Here is a 24,699-nt window from a genome sequence, read left to right as displayed (position 1 = left end):
TTTCTCAATGGAGCCCCGAAAGCTGCATTCGACGAGCCAGATGTGGCCCCTCTCCGGGTCAACCTACTTAGTCGATGGCAGCGGCTGTGTCAAATGAAGCAGGCGTTTTGGAGAAAATGGAGCACGGCGTATCTTTCGATTCTTCAGGAGCGGAGCAAGTGGCGGTCATCGTCTCCAAACATCAAGCTAGGAGCGCTCGTCATGATCAAGGAGGAAACGCTGCCACCATTAAGGTGGCCGCTTGGCCGCATTGAGAGCGTCATCCCAGGAAAAGATGGAACCATCAGAGTAGCCGTCATCCGCACTCAAAAAGGCCTTTTCAAGAGGGCCGTTGGAAAAATAGCGGTTCTGCCCCTTCAGGATGGATCTGTTGAAAGCCTTTGCCTTCCAACGGGGGGTGAATGTTCGGAGCAGAACCCAGCCGATTAGCTGCTTGCCAAATAGCACCTAATTCTTGGCCCTCAGCCGCTTATTTTGTTTGTTACTTATGTCTATGTCACTCATTTGTTTGTTAAAGCTCTGCGCTTGCTTGCCCTGCTAAACGCTCTCTGCCAGCTCGCTCTTCGCTATCTCCGCTTTGCGTCTGCCTACCGACGTCGGCCGAGCGAAGCTGCGCTTAGCGATCGGAGCGGCAATGTAAAGGGCAGGCAAGCCACACTTGCAATTTGGATGTCACGCATTAAAGAACATATCGTAATTTTATTTCTGCGCCGAGTTTTATTTAATTCGAAATAATTAGTCGGCCGATTGGGGATAAAAAACATTATCTCCACAAGGTTAAATCCTATTAGTAAATCTGCCTCCATTCCATCTATTTCATAAAACACTTGTTTTGTGTTGAAAATAGTTATATTATGGAAATATTTAATTATTGAAAACCCAATCACTGTAGCAATTTTCTTATAAATTGATAATTCTTTTTTATTTTCGTAAATTCCCTTTTTTATATAACAGGAAGTTGCTCCCGTATCTATCAAAACTTTTAATTCTCTGTTTATTTTTTTATCTACTCTTTTTAAGTAGGGCAGACCTACTTCGGGGGCTGATCTAAAAAATGGTCCTCCTCAATGTTTTTTATCCGCATTGCTTTATTAGCCGGTTGTTCCGACATTTCGTTTGGCTTTCGCTTCTGCGCCTGATTTTCGTTAGACTGATTATTCGGTACTACGTTTGCCCTAAAATGCTGAGCCTGGTTATACTTGTTATTATTTCTCCTATAATAACCGTTAGTATTCTCCCGATAATTTCTATTATTATTATTTCCCCTGAATTGATTGCTGTTCTGTCGGTTCTTGATTTGTATCGATTCGTCTACATCCATTAGTTCTGGGGCCTGATTTTGTTGTCTATTACCCAAGAAATAGGGTTGTCCCCATGACATGTTATTCCTCTGAAGATCCCTTTTTTGGTCGAATGGTGAACTATTAGTCCTTGGTTGTCGTTGGTTGAATCTTAATGTATTGTAGTTATTATTCCCTGAATTTCTGGGCCACTGAATTGGTAGGCAAATTGGGCCCGAATGTTATTTGATTGCAATTCCTGTACCTTTGCCAAGGCATTCGGTAAATTTGGGGGATTCAATGAAAATAGGATTTCTGCAAGGCCGCCGTTTAGGCCAGTGACAAAAATGCGTAAGGCATTGTCTCTAATTTTCTTATTTGATTCTTTCGTGATTTCACTGTCCTTTCCGTGAGTCATTATTGTCTTATTTATTAACAAGGTAATTTTCTTGTTAACCTCGTTATAGAAATCTATTATTGAAAGGTTCCCTTGTCGGAGAACGCTTAACTCCTGTTCTATTATGTAAATTGGTCTCTTGTCACTGTAAACAAAGTCAAGTCGTGAAAGCATGACATCAAAATTTAAAACTGTCCCGTGGTTGGTCAGTGCGTCATGTGCTGGTCCTGTTATTTTGTTTCTCAAAATTGTTAAGGCAATATAATATTGCTTACTTCCTTTCTTATATAACTTCACTGCAGTTTCTGCAGCTTCCCTCCATCCTACGTATTGGTTTAATCCACCATTGAAAATTGGTAGGGATTCTATTACCTTTAATGTGGTGTCATCTTTTATTGTCTCGTCTATTGTTTCTGCCTGATAATCTGATACCTGATCGGATTTAGTTTCTATTTGTTGTTTTAAATTTACAATTTGCTCCTGTACTTGTGAAATTTGAAGTGCTATCAATTGTTTGACCAGATCTGCAGTGAGATCTTGTTTGTGAGTTAATCATTTTTAGTTTTTCAAAATCTAAAGTTAGTTGATCCACCTTAAATTTTTCTTATATGTTTGTTTTTATAATCTAATATAACCTAATTGAACTTATATATTTATTAATACAACTTTTTCTCACGAACTATCCGGTAGGGGTCGTCCTTCTTAGTTTGGCTGACAGATCTTCGAACGGGTCTTCCTTCTTGATTTGGCTGACAGGTCTTCGAACGGGTCTTCCTTCTTAAATTTCTTTGTTTAACTGGGTCTTCTGGGGGTCTTCCTTCTTTGGTTTAGCTGATAGTTTCACTTTCTTTGTGTTTTGGTTTGGTTGGTTTTGTTTAAAAACTTTGGTTTTTTTTTTGTATTTTTGAATTGTCTTGATTAGCTTTTGTATTTATTTGTATTTTGTATTGTATTTGTATTTTTATTTGTATTGTATATTGTATTTATTTTTGCACACGCTAAGCTCCGGTTTGTTTCCTTTTTATCTCACTTTTTATACCCGATACTCAAAATGAGTATTGGGGTATATTAGATTTGTGGTAAAAGTGGATGTGTGTAACGTCCAGAAGGAATCGTTTCCGACCCTATAAAGTATATATATTCTTGATCAGCATCAATAGCCGAGTCGATTGAGACATGTCTGTCTGTCCGTCTGTCCGTCCGTCCGTCTGTCCGTCTGTCCGTCCCCTTCAGCGCCTAGTGCTCAAAGACTATAAGAGCTATAGCAACGATGTTTTGGATCCAGACTTCTGTGATATGTCACTGCTACAAGAACATTTCAAAACTTTGCCTCGCCCACTTTCGCTCCCACAAAGGGCGAAAATCTGTGGCATCCACAATTTCGACGATACGAGAAAACCAAAAACGCAGAATCGTAGAAGATGACTATATCTTCTGAACCAGATCGTATAATTATTATAGCCAGAATCAAGAAAACAATTTCATTCTTTCTCGCTCTGTCTCTCTCTAACACACAGGTTTCATGGTCGGTTTTGCCAATTGCAAAATATGAGTTCAAGAGCTAGAGCAACCAAATTTGGTATCCACACTCCTGTGATATCGGACCTTGACCGTTTTGTGTCAAAATTTCGCCACACCCCCTTCCGCCCCCGCAAAGGACGAAAATCTGTGGCATCCAAAAATCTCAGAGACTATTAAGGCTAGAGTAACCAAATTTAGTATCCGCACTTCTGTTAGATCTCACTATAAAACGTATATCTCAGAATTTCGCCCCACCCCTTTCCGCCCACACAAAGGACGAAAATCTGTTGCATCCACAATATTGCAGATTCGAGAAAACTAAAAACGCAAAATCATAGATAATGACCATATCTATCAGACTGCTGAATCTGGATCAGATCGGATCATTTTTGTAGCCAAAAGCAAGAAATCAATTTGCAGTATCGGGTATAAATGTAGAGTTGCGGTCTCCGCAGCAACTCACAACGTTCCCCCTCGTTTTTTTTATGCATTCTCAGCGTTTTGCTGCACTTAATGAACAACAGGCGATGGTCTGGCCCGAGACGCTTTGTTTACACTTGGCATTAAAACTGGAAAAACAAAGGGAAATAACCAAAAATTCTAGTATGAAGAAAAAAGTACTCGGGTGTGGCAGAAAAAAACTACAATCTTGATCTACAAATGAAGTTTTTTTACAGTGAAATATATACTTGACTTGTAGTGAAACGCAGCCCCGAAATTGTCATCATAAAAACTTCGTAATTAAGATGAATGCGTGAGGAGATGGGGCTGGAGCTGAGACCAAGCATGACTTCATGCAGAACCGCTCATGCTCTATATTGGGTATATACATATGTACTACTCGTATTCGCTGTGCACTTCATAAACAATTGGCTGGCCTAAATCATGTACTCGTACAACACACAACAAAAGATTTGATGGGGGTGTGTGGAGTGGGAGAATTGTGGGGGATGTCAGTCAGTGCCCCGCACGTTTCGATAATTTCGAATAATTTAATTAAGCCCAGACGAGGCGGCAGTACTGGGACTTTCACGATTCTCCCCGGAACTTGCAAAAGCCCTGAAAATGGCAAGATTTTCAAAAAAAAATTAATTAAAGATCACTTTGATTTAGCACCCCTTTTGGGACTACGCCCTTGTGTCCCGCTGAAAGTAGAAAACGAATAAACAAAAGCTTTGTGGGCGGAGCCAGATCGGCAAACGAATGAATCTAGCCAACGATTTAGGTAGTAGTCGTATATGGGGAGGGAGGGAAACTGAGACCTGGTCGCTCGACTCTCCACATATCGCCTAATCGATGGATTATTTAATTGTAATTGGTAATAAGAAATTCAAATTCAGCTCTCGGTACATGTGTAATGTGGTAAGTGAGGACGGAAGCACTCGACGCCAAAAGTCCATGCAAATGAAGCGAGGCTTGGATTACTCCCGAACCCGATTGGGTAAACATGGAACTGGACTCCGTTTACTGCTGTTGCACACTATCTGAGGGGATCGACTGACGGTCAGGCACGATTATTTCGTTTATTTCTTAATTATTTTCTTTTCTTGAAAGAAACAATAGACACTTGAGAAAACGAGCCACCTTCGGCGTTTCCTTTTAGGGCATCAAAAAAGTGATCGTGACCATTGCCGGCCCACATTCGAAAATCGTTTTTCAAAAACTCTCGTTCGTTCAGGCGATGATGTCACAGTTTGAGTGTATATATATAAAGTATATATAATCCTGATCAGCATCAATAGCCGAGTCGATTGAGCCCTGTCTGTCTGTCCGTCCGTCCGTCTGTCCGTCCCCTTCAGATACGAGAAAACCAAAAACGCAGAATCGTAGAATATGACTATATCTTCTAGAGGGCTAATTCTGAACCAGATCGTATAATTATTATAGCCAGAATCAAGAAAACAATTTCATTCTTTCTCGCTCTGTCTCTCTCTAACACACAGGTTTCATGGTCGGCTTTGCCAATTGCAAAATATGAGTTCAAGGATCTCAGAACCCATAAAAGCTAGAGCAACCAAATTTGGTATCCACACTCCTGTGATATCGGACCTTGACCGTTTTGTGTCAAAATTTCGCCACTCCCCCTTCCGCCCCGCAAAGGACGAAAATCTGTGGCATCCAAAAATCTCAGAGACTATTAAGGCTAGAGTAACCAAATTTGGTATCCGCACTTCTGTTAGATCTCACTATAAAACGTTTATCTCAGAATTTCGCCCCACCCCCTTCCGCCCCCACAAAGGACGAAAATCTGTTGCATCCCCAATATTGCAGATTCGAGAAAACTAAAAACGCAAAATCATAGATAATGACCATATCTATCAGATTGCTGAATCTGGATCAGATCGGATCATTTTTGTAGCCAAAAGCAAGAAATCAATTTTCAGTGGCCACGCAGCGCCCGACGTCACGCTCAGACTGATTTTCTGTCTCTCTCGCACGCACTCTTTGTCGTGTGGTTCAATATTAGCGGCGTCTGCCGGAGGAGAGCCATACTGACTTAGTATCGGGTATAACTGTAGATTTGCGGTGTCCGCAGCAACTCACAACGTTCCCCTCGTCTACGATTCTGCGTTTTTAGTTTATTTTTTTTTTTTATTTTTGCCGCATGGTTTGCATAAATTTCCATTTGGATTTCCATTGCCATTGCCATTGACTGCCTCGTTAGCTATCCCTTAGACCCATCAACTTTTGATTGATTTGATCCGATACGCTACGCTCCTCAGCTTAGCTAAAGATTAATTTATAAAACAAAAGATATACAAAAGGGTAATAAAAGAGAAACGAACAAGATTAAGAACCATTAACCATAATATGTGCGTAAACAACACACACATTTTGAACCGAATCATATCAAATGCAAAAAAAAACAAAACGAAAACAGAAAACAGAAAACCAATTAAAGATAATAAAACTATTATAGCGAAAAGAAAAAGAAATGAAAATTCAAGAATGCATAAATCTAACATTTGCAATTACAAAATATTTACTCTGGTACAAAATGGTACATATAGTAAAGATATTCGTTTATACAATATTTACTGTCTATATAAACATTATATACTACTTACTTACTGACAACAAATTATTAAGGGTTTTGTTCAATTTCATTATTCGTATGTTAATAAAAACAATTTCAGACTAACTTAAACTTACAGTCTGTTACGTCTGAATACGGGTTAAATGCTAGTGCTGTGCTAGTTGATTATTACTCGTACAATAAATACTATAGCTTAGAGCCATCCTGCGTCCCTGGTCACCGGTGAATCAACCCTTCAGAACAACAAAATCAATCAAACAACAACAATCAATTCAAAAATCAATCAAACAACAAACAAAAATTGAACACTACAGCTAAAAATCTTGTACAGGCTTCTACAGCTGAAAATCTTGTACAGGCTGAAATATTCTACATTCTACAGCTGAAAATCTTGTACAGGCTGAAAATATTCTACATTCTACAGCTGAAAATCTTGTACAGGCTTCTACAGCTGAAAATCTTGTACAGGCTGAAATATTCTAAAATCTTCAACTGAAAATCTTGTACAGGCTGAAAATATTCTACATTCTACAGCTGAAAATCTTGTACAGGCTTCTACAGCTGAAAATCTTGTACAGGCTGAAATATTCTACATTCTACAGCTGAAAGTCTTGTACAGGCTGAAAATATTCTAAATTCTACAGCTGAAAATCTTGTACAGGCTTCTACAGCTGAAAATCTTGTACAGGCTGAAATATTCTACATTCTACAGCTGAAAATCTTGTACAGGCTGAAAATATTCTACATTCTACAGCTGAAAATACATTAATTATGTATAGTATATGTATAATACATACTACATAAAATAAATAAAATAAAAAACAAATTATTATTATTATTATTATTGTTGTTATTATTAAAATTAATATAATTATACTACATACTACAAAATATTTTCTAACGTCTTATTTAATAATTTAATTTTTTGGTCCATTATTTGGAGAGCCATGAACACTACAGTTGTAGCATAATATACTGGGTTTCTGTTGAAATCTTCTTTAAACGATACTGTCATTATGTTTATAAAAATTGTTGATAAGTGCTTGCCACGTTCCTCGAAGGTATTGCTGTTTATGTTGTTAAAACATATTGGTTCGTTTCTAAATTCGAAATGTTTTTCAACAGCGCGTAATAAGTTCATTATTTCATTTTTAATTATTTCTTTAACTTTATCAGACATTAGGTAGTCGGGCAAGTTGTCTACCGACTTCGGAGCCTCAAAGATACTCCTGTAATTTTCTTTCCTGTATTCCTTGACATACATATTTGACAACAACACATACTCATGTATATCATTTTTAAGGATAACCTTTTTGAGGTGGGGCAGATCCCACAATATGGGGAATTTTCCCCATACACTTTTGCACGGCATGAAATTTTCCAAGCAGTGGTCGGATCCAACTGCCAACAGTTGACTTGACAAGCCCCCACTCTCAACCTCCCTCAATACTAAATCGAGTCCTTCCTTGACCGCATTCCTGCCTAGTGCAGATTTTTTGGAAACGGGACACAGCCCAGCGATTCGCAAATGCGGCCAATGAGTATGTGTTGTGAGTATAAAACAGCCCATCCGATCCGATCAGGCGATTCATCAGTGAAGATTTTCTCTCCTTTCGCTTTTCTGCCTAGTGGGGTCCCAAGTGTGGGAAAAGCCACGAGGGCGTGAAACTCAAGAAAAGCATGAAGAAAATTACGATTGAACCGGTGACTAGCTCATGGTCTTCCTCGAGCGAACCGACAGCCTTTGTTCAACTGGGACGATGAGGTCTGAGCGTGTCCATCTCGGCCAGTGAGAACTTGCTCGTAGCGGGTCAGCAGATTGGTGCGGACAATGGCGCGATCAGTTCCGCCTGGGCCTTGATGGCCTGTGGGAAAAGAGAGGGGAGAAAACAGTTGGATAAAGCCGAGGAAGAAAAGGAAATATAAACCCACCTGAGTATCGCTGACAGCCAGACCATTCAGGAGATTGAACAGCACAATGGTCATGAAGAACACAAAGAGCAGGAAGATCAGGTAAGTGTAGACGCTGTCAAACTTTATGTCACCGGCATCAAATTCTGCCGTGAGCATCACAATCGTCTTGATGAGCGCCTCGATGGGCACGGAGAATGTGTTGAAGTGACCATCATCTTCTCCCTCCTTTGCTGGCTCTGGCGTGCTGTCCTTCGGAGAGGAGGAATCCACCTGGGGCTTGCCAAACAGTATGTAGAAGCACAGACTAAACGTAAGCACAAAGATCGAGTAGAGAGCAAAGCTCTTGATGAAGCTGCTGGAGACGGCGCGCAGCTTGAGCATGTGCGTCGAAATTGAGAGTACTGGCAGGTAGCCAAACAGCAGGCAGAACTCCACGGACACCAGCAGAATGGTGAAGACGGCCAGTATGCGCTGCGTCTCCTTGTCGTAGCTGGCTTCCATGCAGGTTAGGATCGACAAGCCAATGAGAGCCACCTCCATCAGGTTCGTGATGGACCTGAAGTACAGCAGCGGCGACATGGCAAGCTGAATGACCTCTCGGATCATGATATACACAATCCCTATCCAAGAGAACAGGCCGAAGAGGGCAGTCAGGCCCGTGTGGTCGCTTTCGTGGAACTTAAGGAGCGTATGCGTGATAATGGAGGCAGTGAAGAGAGAGTAAAGTAGAAAGTTCAGATAGAAGATCACCGAGAGGCGGTGACACTTGAGGAAGAGGAAACTCGAGATAAGCGGGTGCTGCAGCAGGTAACGCAGCTCCTTGGAATCGGCGATGTATGCGATTGGAGTCATCTCGTCCTCCAATTGGTGAGGATGGCCAATGCTCCGCTGTCCGACTGCCCGGGCTGTCGCTGGCGTCTCAGTCGGATCAGCTCCAGCTTAGTACCTGCCTCAATCTTTCTATTTTTCAGCACATGGTGGAGGGGCGGGAACTCGCCCTGATCCACCAAATTCGGAGAGGGTCCTTACTCGAGCAGCAGCTGAATGCAGGAGCCCACCTGAGAGGCATTCGATCGTCCTGGCGATTGGCCTGGGCACCGCTGTCCAGGGCAGTGTGGAATTCCCGTATGTCCCGATTAGCGAGGGCTGCGCTCAACTGGCCCTGCGGATCGATGAAACCGCAGTTGTTAGAGCTCATTCTGCTGTCTGCAAAGAGTCAAGTGAGAATGGGGAGGATGAGCTATGTCTATGTGGGCTTTCGTTAATCTTATCCAACCCACGCTGCGTATGAGTAACTTCTAATGCCGTTTCTATGAAAATGATGCCAGAACCCGCATTGTTAGAGCTCTGCTCTGGTCAATGGAGGGAGGTCTGACCCAACAGACGGTTTCTGTACAGACCTTGAAATGGCCGAAACAAAAGCATGAGAGTGAACCGACCCCCGCAACAAACGGTATATGACAACGCTTCATGCTACGATGATTTTCACACAAATGACTGGCTGTCCAAGGGGCTGGCCAGCAGCTGGAGGCAGAGCCACAGTCAGAGCCACAGTCACAGCCACATCCGCAGCCGAAAGCTACCCCACAGGTTTCTCGAAAAATAAAAACCAAATCTTCGTTTTGGGGGCAATTAAAGAAAGCGTCTTTAAGTGGTTTTTGTGGTACCTGAACTACAGACTTTATTTGCCCTCCCGTGTAGTTATTAAATTATAACAATCCAACTGAAGACAAGGTAAGACAAGGCCTGAGAAGTACTCAGGGAGTGGCTTGATTGTTCAAAGTGATCTACAAATTTGAATCAAGTTTGGTGTTCGATCTCGCTCGCCTTTTGGTATATCAAAATTTAACGATCATAAAGAATAATCATAAAATAATCGACACATCAATATAAATTAGCAATTTGAATTTGAATACTGTTCCGAATGGAGCTTTAGATAAAGCCCTGGGCAGTGCTGAAATCTTGCGATTTATAGGCGGCTCTTTTCGTAAATTTCAAGGCGGCTTCTTCTGTGGGATCTGATCCCTCCAGCCGTCAGCTCAACGTCTTCTCCGCTCTGTTGTGTTCTGTTCTGTTCTGTTCCGTTCTGTCTGCTTTGATGCTTGAAATGTGTGAGAAATCGGCTAATCACACATGAGACCTGGCTAATTTGAATATTCCCCCACTGATTGTTTATCAATAGCCTACGAATTGGGAATCAGGAAACATCGTCTTCTCTTTTGTAGGTAGCTCTTCGGCTAATGTTGCTTTAGTATGCAAACAAATTGAGGATTGTAAATGACGCCCCTGGGGTCAAAATTTGTCGTTGATAAGATAAACAGAATCGCACAATCACCTTCCTTTATTGGCCCTTTATTTGATATTTTCTTGTCTCCCATCTTAACCTCTTCCCCATTCTGGTATTTGTTTTTCCACCTGAGTACGAGTATTTGCCCAAGCAATTGACAAACAACTTCATTGTTTGTCCAAGCTGAAGCTCGACCCAAAGTCTTACTAAGACATCGGTTGACAGAATGGCGTAATATCACAATAATTAACAGAAAACTTAACAGCAAACGATTTCAAAAGTGAGCAACTCCTCTCTCAGTCGCATCTGACCCTAGCAATTAAGAGCACTACTTTCAGAAATATTGATGTAGTCAAGGTAATCTATACTTATTGCGAAAAGCTTCGGAAAAAACAAATTGCCCTTAAACTCTTAAACATTTGCTTCATCTACGGAAACCAGTCGAAATCACAGAGTCTGGAGTGGAATTTTATTCCCCCTTCTCTTGGAGCTCACATATGTATATACTATAACACTGGAAAAAAAAAGTACTCGTATCACTCTGGAATTTGAGAATAAAGTGTGTCACAAAGGAAAGGGAGTCCAACGACATTATTACTAGTTTTAAAAGAAAAATAATAATGAGATTATCTTCATTCGCGATTCGAAAACTGTTTCGACTTCTCATTTTTTCTTTGAGTGAATTTATATTTATAAACCTTTCAGCCCTGTTCTTCTTTCTGTCTGTGGGAACATCTGGAATTTGGAGACTGAGAGAGCTGGAGCCTAGGAAATTGCCCAACAAAATTGGCTCTGAGTTGCACACCGAATTCTCTACTAAAGTTCTTTGTGTTGGTGCAGCTGCAAAAGTGAAATCAGCAAATGACAACACTTCGGAAAGAGTAAGTAGAAGGGGGACAGACGTGATTAATGTAAAGTTTTTAACGCGATAAACTGAATATGTATATGTCCAGCTGCACAGGATCAGCCGCGTTTCTCCGATCGTCTGTCAATAATTTATACTATATACGTACTGTCTTACACTGCTATAACATTCTCACATGATATTTTACCATACCCTTCCCGAATACGTGATGTGATCAGATCGAGAGACCCTCTAGCTGCGTGGGAGGAGGAGAGCAGAGTAAACACTAAACTAAATTGCTTGTCCATAAAGTCTGTTTTTTGGCAAACTGTGCTTGGATTGTCTATCCAATTTATGGCATTATTATACCCGATACTCAAAATGAGTATTGGGATATATTAGATTTGTGGTAAAAGTGGATGTGTGTAACGTCCAGAAGGAATCGTTTCCGACCCCATAAAGTATAAATATTCTTGATCAGCATCAATAGCCGAGTCGATTGAGCTATGTCTGTCTGTCCGTCTGTCCGTCCGTCCGTCTGTCCGTCCGTCCGTCTGTCCGTCTGTCCGTCCCCTTCAGCGCCTAGTGCTCAAAGACTATAAGAGCTATAGCAACGATGTTTTGGATCCAGACTTCTGTGATATGTCACTGCTACAAGAAAATTTCAAAACTTTGCCCCGCCCACTTCCGATCCCACAAAGGGCGAAAATCTGTGGCATCCACAATTTCGACGATACGAGAAAACCAAAAACGCAGAATCGTAGAAGATGACTATATCTTCTGAACCAGATCGTATAATTATTATAGCCAGAATCAAGAAAACAATTTCATTCTTTCTCGCTCTGTCTCTCTCTAACACACAGGTTTCATGGTCGGTTTTGCCAATTGCAAAATATGAGTTCAAGAGCTAGAGCAACCAAATTTGGTATCCACACTCCTGTGATATCGGACCTTGACCGTTTTGTGTCAAAATTTCGCCACACCCCCTTCCGCCCCCGCAAAGGACGAAAATCTGTGGCATCCAAAAATCTCAGAGACTATTAAGGCTAGAGTAACCAAATTTAGTATCCGCACTTCTGTTAGATCTCACTATAAAACGTATATCTCAGAATTTCGCCCCACCCCTTTCCGCCCACACAAAGAACGAAAATCTGTTGCATCCACAATATTGCAGATTCGAGAAAACTAAAAACGCAAAATCATAGATAATGATTATATCTATCAGATTGCTGAATCTGGATCAGATCGGATCATTTTTGTAGCCAAAAGCAAGAAATCAATTTGCAGTATCGGGTATAAATGTAGAGTTGCGGTCTCCGCAGCAACTCACAACGTTCCCCCTCGTTTTTTTTATGCATTCTCAGCGTTTTGCTGCACTTAATGAACAACAGGCGATGGTCTAGCCCGAGACGCTTTGTTTACACTTGGCATTAAAACTGGAAAAACAAAGGGAAATAACCAAAAATTCTAGTAAAAAGAAAAAAGTACTCGGGAGTGGCAGAAAAAAACTACAATCTTGATCTACAAATGAAGTTTTTTTACAGTGAAATATATACTTGACTTGTAGTGAAACGCAGCCCCGAAATTGTCATCATAAAAACTTCGTAATTAAGATGAATGCGTGAGGAGATGGGGCTGGAGCTGAGACCAAGCATGAATTCATGCTGAACCGCCTCCGAGTGGCATCCGCAGATAAAAAGCAATAAAATATAGTTGTATACAAGAAATGTTTAGCTGGCACCGAAATACGGACAGCTCACAAGCACATGGACACATGCTTAACTTAACTAAAGTGGATACACACACATGCATCGCATATACATGCTCTATATTGGGTAAATACATATGTACTACTCGTACTTGCTGTGCACTACATAAACAATTGGCTGGCCTACATCATGTACTCGTACAACACACAACAAAAGATTTGAGGGGGTGTGTGTGGAGTGGGAGAATTGGGGGGGATGTCAGTCAGTGCCCCGCACGTTTCGATAATTTCGAATAATTTAATTAAGCCCAGACGAGGTGGCAGTACTGGGACTTTCACGATTCTCCCCGGAACTTCCAAAAGCCCTGAAAATGGCAAGATTTTCAAAAAAAAATTAATTAAAGATCACTTTGATTTAGCACCCCTTTTGGGACTATGCCCTTGTGTCCCGCTAAAAGTAGAAAACGAATAAACAAAAGTGTGGAGATAATGTTTTTTATCCCCAATCGGCCGACTAATTATTTCGAATTAAATAAAACTCGGCGCAGAAATAAAATTACGATATGTTCTTTAATGCGTGACATCCAAATTGCAAGTGTGGCTTGCCTGCCCTTTACATTGCCGCTCCGATCGCTAAGCGCAGCTTCGCTCGGCCGACGTCGGTAGGCAGACGCAAAGCGGAGATAGCGAAGAGCGAGCTGGCAGAGAGCGTTTAGCAGGGCAAGCAAGCGCAGAGCTTTAACAAACAAATGAGTGACATAGACATAAGTAACAAACAAAATAAGCGGCTGAGGGCCAAGAATTAGGTGCTATTTGGCAAGCAGCTAATCGGCTGGGTTCTGCTCCGAACATTCACCCCCCGTTGGAAGGCAAAGGCTTTCAACAGATCCATCCTGAAGGGGCAGAACCGCTATTTTTCCAACGGCCCTCTTGAAGATGCTTGCTTGGGCGCAGCTGGCGGCTACGCTGGGATGATCGTCGAACGCAGCAATCGGCGCTTCTTTACGAAGGCGGCTTGTCGTGACTACGTCTTGATAATCGGGAACCTCTGTAATTGCATAGAATGGCAGGAAATTTGGCAATGTAGAAACTGTTGAAAGTTGAATTTCATTTGGCGTGGATAGGTAGGTTTTTAATATATGGAAAAGTTCGCGCTGCAGTTCCTGATTCTCCGATCGCAGTTTTTCCACTTGCACCTGGCACTCGAGCAGCTGCTTCCTGCATTGCTGCTCTAAGTTTTGGTACTCCAGCGTTGTGGGTCGAAAATCGTCAATAGAGATGCACGAGGAATTTTCAAAAGCGGCTAAAGCTGCACGCTTATTCTCCGAGCTATCAATGCTTCCTGATACTATCCAACCAAGTTTAGTCTCCTGCAATGTTGGCAATTGGGCTGATAGTCGAATCTGTCCGACGCACATTAAATCGAAGAACAAACCAGAACCTATCAACAGATCGATACGTTGGGGCTTGGAGAAATTAGGATCAGCTAGTTTTAGATTATTCGGCATTGGCCAATCCTTTGCGTCTACGCCGAAGTTAGGCTGCATTTCCGTAATTGAGTTGGTGACAATTGCAGCGAAGGAAGCTCGATAGCTTGCGTCCTGGGATTGTACAACTATATGTACAGACTTGCTCGAAGGTAGAATGGAATCTCCGATTCCAGAGATGTGAACATAAGACGAGCAATGATCCAACTGCAACTGATCAGCAAGTCTAGATGTTACAAAGTTTGCCTGTGATGCAGAATCCAAAATGGCACGACATGGGATAAGTGCTCCATAACGATCTGTTACATGGACGAGGGCAGTAGGTAGCAACACGTTCTGGCTAGGCTGAGATTTCTGGATCGAGGGGGGAGGGCTAGAACACCCGCTTGCTAGAAGCACAGTCGCGGCCTCTTGCTGGATCGATTCCTCGGCCGGTGAAGAGGAAGATGAAGCACCAGTTCCCGATGGAATGTGGAGTAGCGTGTGATGTTTGGCCTGGCAATGCCTGCAAAGTCCTGACCTGCACCTCTGCAATTCATGGCCTTTGTTGAGGCAGTTCAAACACAAGCGGCTCTTCTTTGCTTCTTTGTATCGTTCAAACGCAGAGAGATTCAGGAATGCCTGACATCTAGATATGTAATGCTCGGAGGAATTGCAATGGTTACATATGGGGTTAGGATGGTCGTTACTGGAGGTGATAAGGGTGACAGGATTGTCTTCTCCCACCTGTTGACTAGGACTTGTTGCCATGGCTGATCCCAAATTCTCCAGCATCCGACATCTCGCTTCCAAAAATGAGGCCATGCTTGACCACCGAGGCAATCCTGACGTCGGCAAGTTCTCTTCCCATTTCTCCTTTGTTTTGTGGTCCAGTTTCGTGCCTATGATGAAGATCAGCAACCCATCCGAAATCTCCTGCGGGGTCGCCAAGGTCTGAAGTGCACGCAAGTGCGAATTGATTTTGTCGCTGAGCGCGCGCAAGCCGATAGCTGAGCCCTTCTCCACCCCTTGCAGCCCGAAAATAGCCTTGACGTGTGCCTGAAAATGTAACAGTTTATTATCGAATCGCAACATTAGCAAAGTCAACGCCTTGTCGTAATTCTCCTCAGAAAGTTCCAAGGAATGAATCGTATCCAGCGCAGCACCATCTAGACATCCACGAAGATATTGGAATTTTTCGATGATTGGTATACGATGGTCTTTGTGCACCATTGTCGAGAACATCGAGTGGAATTCTGGCCAATCCATGTAGTTCCCCCCGAATCGCGGAAGCTGCAACTCGGGCATTCGAGAACGGCCTATACTATTATAGGCGAACAACGACGAATTCCCCTCGAGAGTATGCCGAGCCGTTGAATTGGCAACATTTACCGTGCGAGCAGCCATCAACTCCCGCGACAGCCTGGACCTAACCTTGACATAAACATTCGAAAAGTCCAGCCGGGCATCATGGGCTAACTGCAGGAAATCCAGCCTTTCAAGGCTCGTTTGAGCGGCATCGAAATCCGCATTCATTCGCTCGATTTGCTCTAAGCGAGCTTGAAGTTCTGCCTCATCTAACTCGGCAAGCTCTTCCTTGGTGAGAAAGCGATCCATGGCCTTTAGTTGGCGCGCGATGGACTCGGCCTTGTGCTTGTAGAAATCTACATCACTCGGCATTGCTGCGTTCGCGACATTGGTAGGCTCAGGTGCTGCCATGTTGAGGTTTTAAAAGAGTCACTCAGCACGACCGAAAAAGACACCCTGTATACGTATAAACGTGGGAACCGAAAGCAAAGGGATTACAGCTAATGCCTTTAGCTGTGCGGCTGTGCGAGCTGTCCGATTCCGCTTTGTACTCCGCTTGTGTGTATTAGTGAGTTCGCTGCACTGCCTACCGCACTGCACTGACCGAATTGTCGCGACAGAGAAATTAATAGCCAGCAATGCGTGTATGTAGGTGTATGTAAGTGTGTTTTAGCACCGAATTGTGCTTAACCGCCGAAAATTTGCTAGGGCTAACGATTGTCGATCGCGAATGATTATTAATTGACACTGCAACTCAGAGATCACGTCGGGGTCGCCAAATTTTATGTGGAGATAATGTTTTTTATCCCCAATCGGCCGACTAATTATTTCGAATTAAATAAAACTCGGCGCAGAAATAAAATTACGATATGTTCTTTAATGCGTGACATCCAAATTGCAAGTGTGGCTTGCCTGCCCTTTACATTGCCGCTCCGATCGCTAAGCGCAGCTTCGCTCGGCCGACGTCGGTAGGCAGACGCAAAGCGGAGATAGCGAAGAGCGAGCTGGCAGAGAGCGTTTAGCAGGGCAAGCAAGCGCAAAGCTTTAACAAACAAATGAGTGACATAGACATAAGTAACAAACAAAATAAGCGGCTGAGGGCCAAGAATTAGGTGCTATTTGGCAAGCAGCTAATCGGCTGGGTTCTGCTCCGAACAAAAAGCTTTGTGGGCGGAGCCAGATCGGCAAACGAATGAACCCAGCCAACGATTTAGGTAGTAGTCGTATATGGGGAGGGAGGGAAACTGAGACCTGGTCGCTCGACTCTCCACATATCGCCTAATCGATGGATTATTTAATTGTAATTGGTAATAAGAAAGCCAAATTCAGCTCTCGGTACATGTGTAATGTGGTATGTGAGGACGGAAGCACTCGACGCCAAAAGTCCATGCAAATGAAGCGAGGCTTGGATTACTCCCGAACCCGATTGGGTAAACATGGAACTGGACTCCGTTTACTGCTGTTGCACACTATCTGAGGGGATCGACTGACGGTCAGGCACGATTATTTCGTTTATTTCTTATTTATTTTCTTTTCTTGAAAGAAACAATAGACACTTGAGAAAACGACCCACCTTCGGCGTTTCCTTTTAGGGCATCAAAAAAGTGATCGTGACCATTGCCGGCCCACATTCGAAAATCGTTTTTCAAAAACTCTCGTTCGTTCTGGCGATGATGTCACAGTTTGAGTGTATATATATAAAGTATATATATTCTTGATCAGCATCAATAGCCGAGTCGATTGAGCCCTGTCTGTCTGTCCGTCCGTCCGTCTGTCCGTCCCCTTCAGATACGAGAAAACCAAAAACGCAGAATCGTAGAAGATGACTATATCTTCTAGAGGGCAAATTCGGAACCAGATCGTATTATTATTATAGCCAGAATCAAGAAAACAATTTCATTCTTTCTCGCTCTGTCTCTCTCTAACACACAGGTTTCATGGTCGGTTTTGCCAATTGCAAAATATGAGTTCAAGAGCTAGAGCAACCAAATTTGGTATCCACACTCCTGTGATATCGGACCTTGACCGTTTTGTGTAAAAATTTCGCCACACCCCCTTCCGCCCCCGCAAAGGACGAAAATCTGTGGCATCCAAAAATCTCAGAGACTATTAAGGCTAGAGTAACCAAATTTGGTATCCGCACTTCTGTTAGATCTCACTATAAAACGTTTATCTCAGAATTTCGCCCCACCCCCTTCCGCCCCCACAAAGGACGAAAATCTGTTGCATCCACAATATTGCACATTCGAGAAAACTAAAAACGCAGAATCATAGATAATGACCATATCTATCAGACTGCTGAATCTGGATCAGATCGGATCATTTTTGTAGCCAAAAGCAAGAAATCAATTTTCAGTGGCCACGCAGCGCCCGACGTCACGCTCAGACTGATTTTCTGTCTCTCTCGCACGCACTCTTTGTCGTGTGGTTCAATATTAGTGGCGTCTGCCGGAGGAGAGCCATACTGATTTAGTATCGGGTATAACTGTAGAGTTGCGGTGTCCGCAGCAACTCACAACGTTCCCCCTCGTCTATGATTCTGCGTTTTTAGTTTAGTTTTTTTTTTTAGTTTTGCCGCATGGTTTGCATAAATTTCCATTTGGATTTCCATTGGCATTGCCATTGACTGCTTCGTTAGCTATCCCCTTAGACCCATCAACTTTTGATTGATTTGATCCGATACGCTACGCTCCTCAGCTTAGCTAAAGATTAATTTATAAAACAAAAGATATAAAAAAAGGGTAATAAAAGAGTAACGAACAAGATTAAGAACCATTAACCATAATATGTGCGTAAACAACACACACATTTTGAGCCGAATCATATCAAATGCAAAAAAAAAAACAAAACGAAAACAGAAAACCAATTAAAGATAATAAAACTATTATAACGAAAAGAAAAAGAAATGAAAATTCAAGAATGCATAAATCTAACATTTGCAATTAAAAAATATTTACTCTGGTACAAAATGGTACATATAGTAAAGATATTCGTTTATACAATATTTACTGTCTATATAACCATTATATACTACTTACTTACTGACAACAAATTATTAAGGGTTTTGTTCAATTTCATTATTCGTATGTTAATAAAAACAATTTCAGACTAACTTAAACTTACAGTCTGCTCTAAATACGGGTTAAATGCTAGTTCTGTGCTAGTTGATTATTACTCGTACAATAAATACTATAGCTTAGAGCCATCCTGCGTCCCTGGTCACCGGTGGATCAAGCCTTCAGAACAACAAAATCAATCAAACAACAACAATCAATTCAAAAATCAATCAAACAACAAACAAAAATTGAACACTACAGCTAAAAATCTTGTACAGGCTTCTACAGCTGAAAATCTTGTACAGGCTGAAATATTCTACATTCTACAGCTGAAAATCTTGTACAGGCTGAAAATATTCTACTTTCTACAGCTGAAAATCTTGTACAGGCTTCTACAGCTGAAAATCTTGTACAGGCTGAAATATTCTACATTCTACAGCTGAAAATACATTAATTATGTACAAGGACGAATCTTAGGAAAATTCCATTCTAAAGATATAAAACAATGAGGTTTCAGGCGTGGATCACTCTTTTCATTGTATCACTGCCAAGTGTGATCTTGGTAGGGGGGTGTTGTAGTGGCGCCTGTCCAACCAAAAATATCGGATAACCGTCCCACGGTTTCCCCTTCCCTTAGACATGCACCTTGCACCTTTTGGGCAGTTACGCGCAAGAAAAAAATGACATAAGTTAACAGCGGCTACTGTCAAGGTGTGGTGAGAAAAGGGGAATGAGAGAACCAAGGGCTCAAGCGGAAGGAGAGTGGCTTGGGCATGTTCTTTCCACTTTTACTCGCGATCCCAGACGGACGTCTGAGGAAAATACTCAAGTAGTGCAGTGAAAGGAAAAATTCTAACCTCGACCGTTAATACCGCGTGTCCATCGTGGCTAAGATCTAGTCAAAAGATCAGCCGACCATTCCTACGTTTATTAAGCGAAGGCCGAACCCATCGGGTGAATGAAAATTGTACCCCAACTGCCGGCCAACAGAAAATTAAAGTTCGTTTTTTTTCTTAAAAACCTAACCATAGGTTTGGCCGTACGTAATACCGTACGAAACGACGGTCGTAGTGCCGTAAGCCGTAACCGCTACAGTCTCGTCACCTTACCACACATATAAATACCCAGCGTCCCGATCGACTACAGTATGTGTTAGCCGTCTTCGCCCTCAAATCTTCTTTTGGCGTGGCGTCTGCATACATGTGAGCATCACTGTATTTACCGCAGCGTGTACCGGCGTGGGTCCACACACATACAAGCCTTGCTCGGCCTACACCAGTGAAAAACGGTCGATGGGCTTTTATCTACGCGTGCAGTGACATACATATGTACATATGTGTGAAATTGACTATTCCCTCTTCAGTGACTTTCGTCATTGCTACGTCGCTTACGCCGCCCGCATACGAACAGTAACGCTAAAGGAGAAGACATTTACCGGTGCCGAAATACTGTTTGCGTTGCTGATGAAGTCATTCGGTGTCTCGATCATGATGGCTATGCCCATGCATTTCTTCATATTAGAATAATACTTTTGAACTCCACTATTGTACTGACCCTAGGATTAACATTAAAAGTTAAATTCGTGTGATTCGGTTTGTTTGGCTTATCATAAAGAAATGTGCAGCTAGAAGGAAAGGAACTAAAACTAATACTCGCGCGTATCGCCTATCTACTCTGACACACTGATATTTACAAGTTTTCAGCCACCCTCATCGACCACATGGAAGCGCTTTCATCGTTGGATTTGATCGTAATGTGAGTGATAACCTGTGAACGTCGAAGCAACATTAAAGATTCCATGCCTCGACCGTAAACTTCCCAGCCGTACTGTAACGCTGACCAATCCAATTGTTCACGTGTTTGTTTTGTTCTGCTCTTTCGCAAGCAATGTAACTTTCTGCAATTCCGAATCTATCGACAACCGAACTTATGATTGGGATTACCCCACAAGCAATTGCTGTGCACTTTAAAGATGCACCCATCCGTCCCTTGTTTTTGCATTTCAACTGAAAACCATTCGAATATATTTCTATTTGTGTAACGTAATTACCATTATTCCTGAATATACTCTTTATAATTAGTTGACCCTAGTCTAATAAGATCTTTCATCATGATATTATTTGAACATATTATCCTTATTACTTTAGTTGCCTTTATACATATATATCTACCCTCTTAGCGGCCATGAGAGCTTGTAGGAAAGTTTAATGAATAAACTGTTTGTAATGAATTCCCGTTAACTGTTGCCGTTATTAAGGATCATGTGGCGCCGAAATGACGTAACCTAGCAGAAGTAGAGCGTCTATTTTAGGGATCGTTACCCATTACTCAGCCTATTTGGACCGGTGCGATCAAGGAAGGGTGGGCATACCGAGTTGCAATGACACCGCAAGCAACTCCCGCTCGAATTAGTTCCGCTGACTCATCTCCCTACACTGTCACTTCTCTGTAAAGCTTTTGTTTATTCGTTTTCTACTTTTAGCGGGACACAAGGGCGTAGTCCCAAAAGCGGTGCTAAATCAAAGTGATCTTTAATTAATTTTTTTTTGAAAATCTTGCCATTTTCAGGGCTTTTGCAGGTTCCGGGGAGAATAGTGAAAGTCCCAGTACTGCCGCCTCGTCTGGGCTTAATTAAATTATTCAAAATTATCGAAACGTGCGGGGCACTGACTGACATCCCCCCCAATTCTCCTACTCCACACACACCCCCCTCAAATCTTTTGTTGTGTGTTGTACGAGTACATGATGTAGGCCAGCCAATTGTTTATGTAGTGCACAGCAAGTACGAGTAGTACATATGTATTTACCCAATATAGAGCATGTATATGCGATGCATGTGCCAGCTAAACATTTCTTGTATACAACTATATTTTATTGCTTTTTATCTGCGGATGCCACTCGGAGGCGGTTCAGCATGAATTCATGCTTGGTCTCAGCTCCAGCCCCATCTCCTCACGCATTCATCTTAATTACGAAGTTTTTATGATGACAATTTCGGGGCTGCGTTTCACTACAAGTCAAGTATATATTTCACTGTAAAAAAACTTCATTTGTAGATCAAGATTGTAGTTTTTTTCTGCCACACCCGAGTACTTTTTTCTTCATACTAGAATTTTTGGTTATTTCCCTTTGTTTTTCCAGTTTTAATGCCAAGTGTAAACAAAGCGTCTCGGGCCAGACCATCGCCTGTTGTTCATTAAGTGCAGCAAAACGCTGAGAATGCATAAAAAAAACGAGGGGGAACGTTGTGAGTTGCTGCGGAGACCGCAACTCTACATTTATACCCGATACTGCAAATTGATTTCTTGCTTTTGGCTACAAAAATGATCCGATCTGATCCAGATTCAGCAGTCTGATAGATATGGTCATTATCTATGATTTTGCGTTTTTAGTTTTCTCGAATCTGCAATATTGTGGATGCAACAGATTTTCGTCCTTTGTGTGGGCGGAAAGGGGTGGGGCGAAATTCTGAGATATACGTTTTATAGTGAGATCTAACAGAAGTGCGGATACTAAATTTGGTTACTCTAGCCTTAATAGTCTCTGAGATTTTTGGATGCCACAGATTTTCGTCCTTTGCGGGGGCGGAAGGGGGTGTGGCGAAATTTTGACACAAAACGGTCAAGGTCCGATATCACAGGAGTGTGGATACCAAAATTGGTTGGTCTAGCTCTTGAACTCATATTTTGCAATTGGCAAAACCGACCATGAAACCTGTGTGTTAGAGAGAGACAGAGCGAGAAAGAATGAAATTGTTTTCTTGATTCTGGCTATAATAATTATACGATCTGGTTCAAAACATATAGTCATCTTCTACGATTCTGCGTTTTTGGTTTTCTCGTATCGTCGAAATTGTGGATGCCACAGATTTTCGCCCTTTGTGGGAGCGAAAGTGGGCGAGGCAAAGTTTTGAAATGTTCTTGTAGCAGTGACATATCACAGAAGTCTGGATCCAAAACATCGTCCATAGCTCTTATAGTCTTTGAGCACTAGGCGCTGAAGGGGACGGACAGACGGACAGACGGACGGCCGGACAGACGGACAGACAGACATGGCTCAATCGACTCGGCTATTGATGCTGATCAAGAATATATATACTTTATAGGGTCGGAAACGATTCCTTCTGGACGTTACACACATCCACTTTTACCACAAATCTAATATACCCCAATACTCATTTTGAGTATCGGGTATAAAAAGTGAGATAAAAAGGAAACAAACCGGAGCTTAGGGTGTGCAAAAATAAATACATTATACAATACAAATAAAAATACAAATACAATACAAAATACAAATAAATACAAAAGCTAATCAAGACAATTCAAAAATACAAAAAAAAACCAAAAAAACCAAAGTTTTTAAACAAAACCAACCAAACCAAAGCACAAAGAAAGTGAAACTATCAGCTAAACCAAAGAAGGAAGACCCCCAGAAGACCCAGTTAAACAAAGAAATTTAAGAAGGAAGACCCGTTCGAAGACCTGTCAGCCAAATCAAGAAGGAAGACCCGTTCGAAGATCTGTCAGCCAAACTAAGAAGGACGACCCCTACCGGATAGTTCGTGAGAAAAAGTTGTATTAATAAATATATAAGTTCAATTAGGTTATATTAGATTATAAAAACAAACATATAAGAAAAATTTAAGGTGGATCAACTAACTTTAGATTTTGAAAAACTAAAAATGATTAACTCACAAACAAGGACCGATCTCACTGCAGATCTGGTCAAACAATTGATAGCACTTCAAATTTCACAAGTACAGGAGCAAATTGTAAATTTAAAACAACAAATAGAAACTAAATCCGATCAGGTATCAGATTATCAGGCAGAAACAATAGACGAGACAATAAAAGATGACACCACATTAAAGGTAATAGAATCCCTACCAATTTTCAATGGTGGATTAAACCAATACGTAGGATGGAGGGAAGCTGCAGAAACTGCAGTGAAGTTATATAAGAAAGGAAGTAAGCAATATTATATTGCCTTAACAGTTTTGAGAAACAAAATAACAGGACCAGCACATGACGCACTGACCAACCACGGGACAGTTTTAAATTTTGATGCCATACTTTCACGACTTGACTTTGTTTACAGTAACAAGAGACCAATTTACATAATAGAACAGGAGTTAAGCGTTCTCCGACAAGGGAACCTTTCAATAATAGATTTCTATAACGAGGTTAACAAGAAAATTACCTTGTTAATAAATAAGACAATAATGACTCACGGAAAGGACAGTGAAATCACGAAAGAATCAAATAAGAAAATTAGAGACAATGCCTTACGCATTTTTGTCACTGGCCTAAACGGCGGCCTTGCAGAAATCCTATTTTCATTGAATCCCCCAAATTTACCGAATGCCTTGGCAAAGGTACAGGAATTGCAATCAAATAACATTCGGGCCCAATTTGCCTACCAATTCAGTGGCCCCAGAAATTCAGGGAATAATAACTACAATACATTAAGATTCAACCAACGACAACCAAGGACTAATAGTTCACCATTCGACCAAAAAAGGGATCTTCAGAGGAATAACATGTCATGGGGACAACCCTATTTCTTGGGTAATAGACAACAAAATCAGGCCCCAGAACTAATGGATGTAGACGAATCGATACAAATCAAGAACCGACAGAACAGCAATCAATTCAGGGGAAATAATAATAATAGAAATTATCGGGAGAATACTAACGGTTATTATAGGAGAAATAATAACAATTATAACCAAGCTCAGCATTTTAGGGCAAACGTAGTACCGAATAATCAGTCTAACGAAAATCAGGCGCAGAAACGAAAGCCAAACGAAATGTCGGAAAAACCGGCTAATAAAGCAATGCGGTTAAAAAACATTGAGGAGGACCATTTTTTAGATCAGCCC

At 41.7% G+C, this 24,699-nt stretch overlaps 1 long non-coding RNA gene across 1 annotated transcript; it reads left to right on the top strand.

Moving 5' to 3' along the window:
• Positions 1 to 19,327: 19,327 nt before the first annotated feature.
• On the top strand, positions 19,328 to 20,950 carry LOC117195164. Its single transcript, XR_004474966.1, has 3 exons — positions 19,328 to 19,772; positions 19,850 to 20,573; positions 20,641 to 20,950. It is a non-coding gene; the product is annotated as an uncharacterized LOC117195164 (long non-coding RNA).
• Positions 20,951 to 24,699: the final 3,749 nt, after the last annotated feature.

Source organism: Drosophila miranda (genome assembly GCF_003369915.1).
Source record: "Drosophila miranda strain MSH22 chromosome Y unlocalized genomic scaffold, D.miranda_PacBio2.1 Contig_Y6_pilon, whole genome shotgun sequence".
In the NCBI taxonomy this organism is placed as follows: Eukaryota; Metazoa; Arthropoda; class Insecta; order Diptera; family Drosophilidae; genus Drosophila; species Drosophila miranda.
The sequence above is the reverse complement of the archived record's forward strand: the minus strand, read 5'-3'. Positions and strand labels throughout refer to the sequence as shown.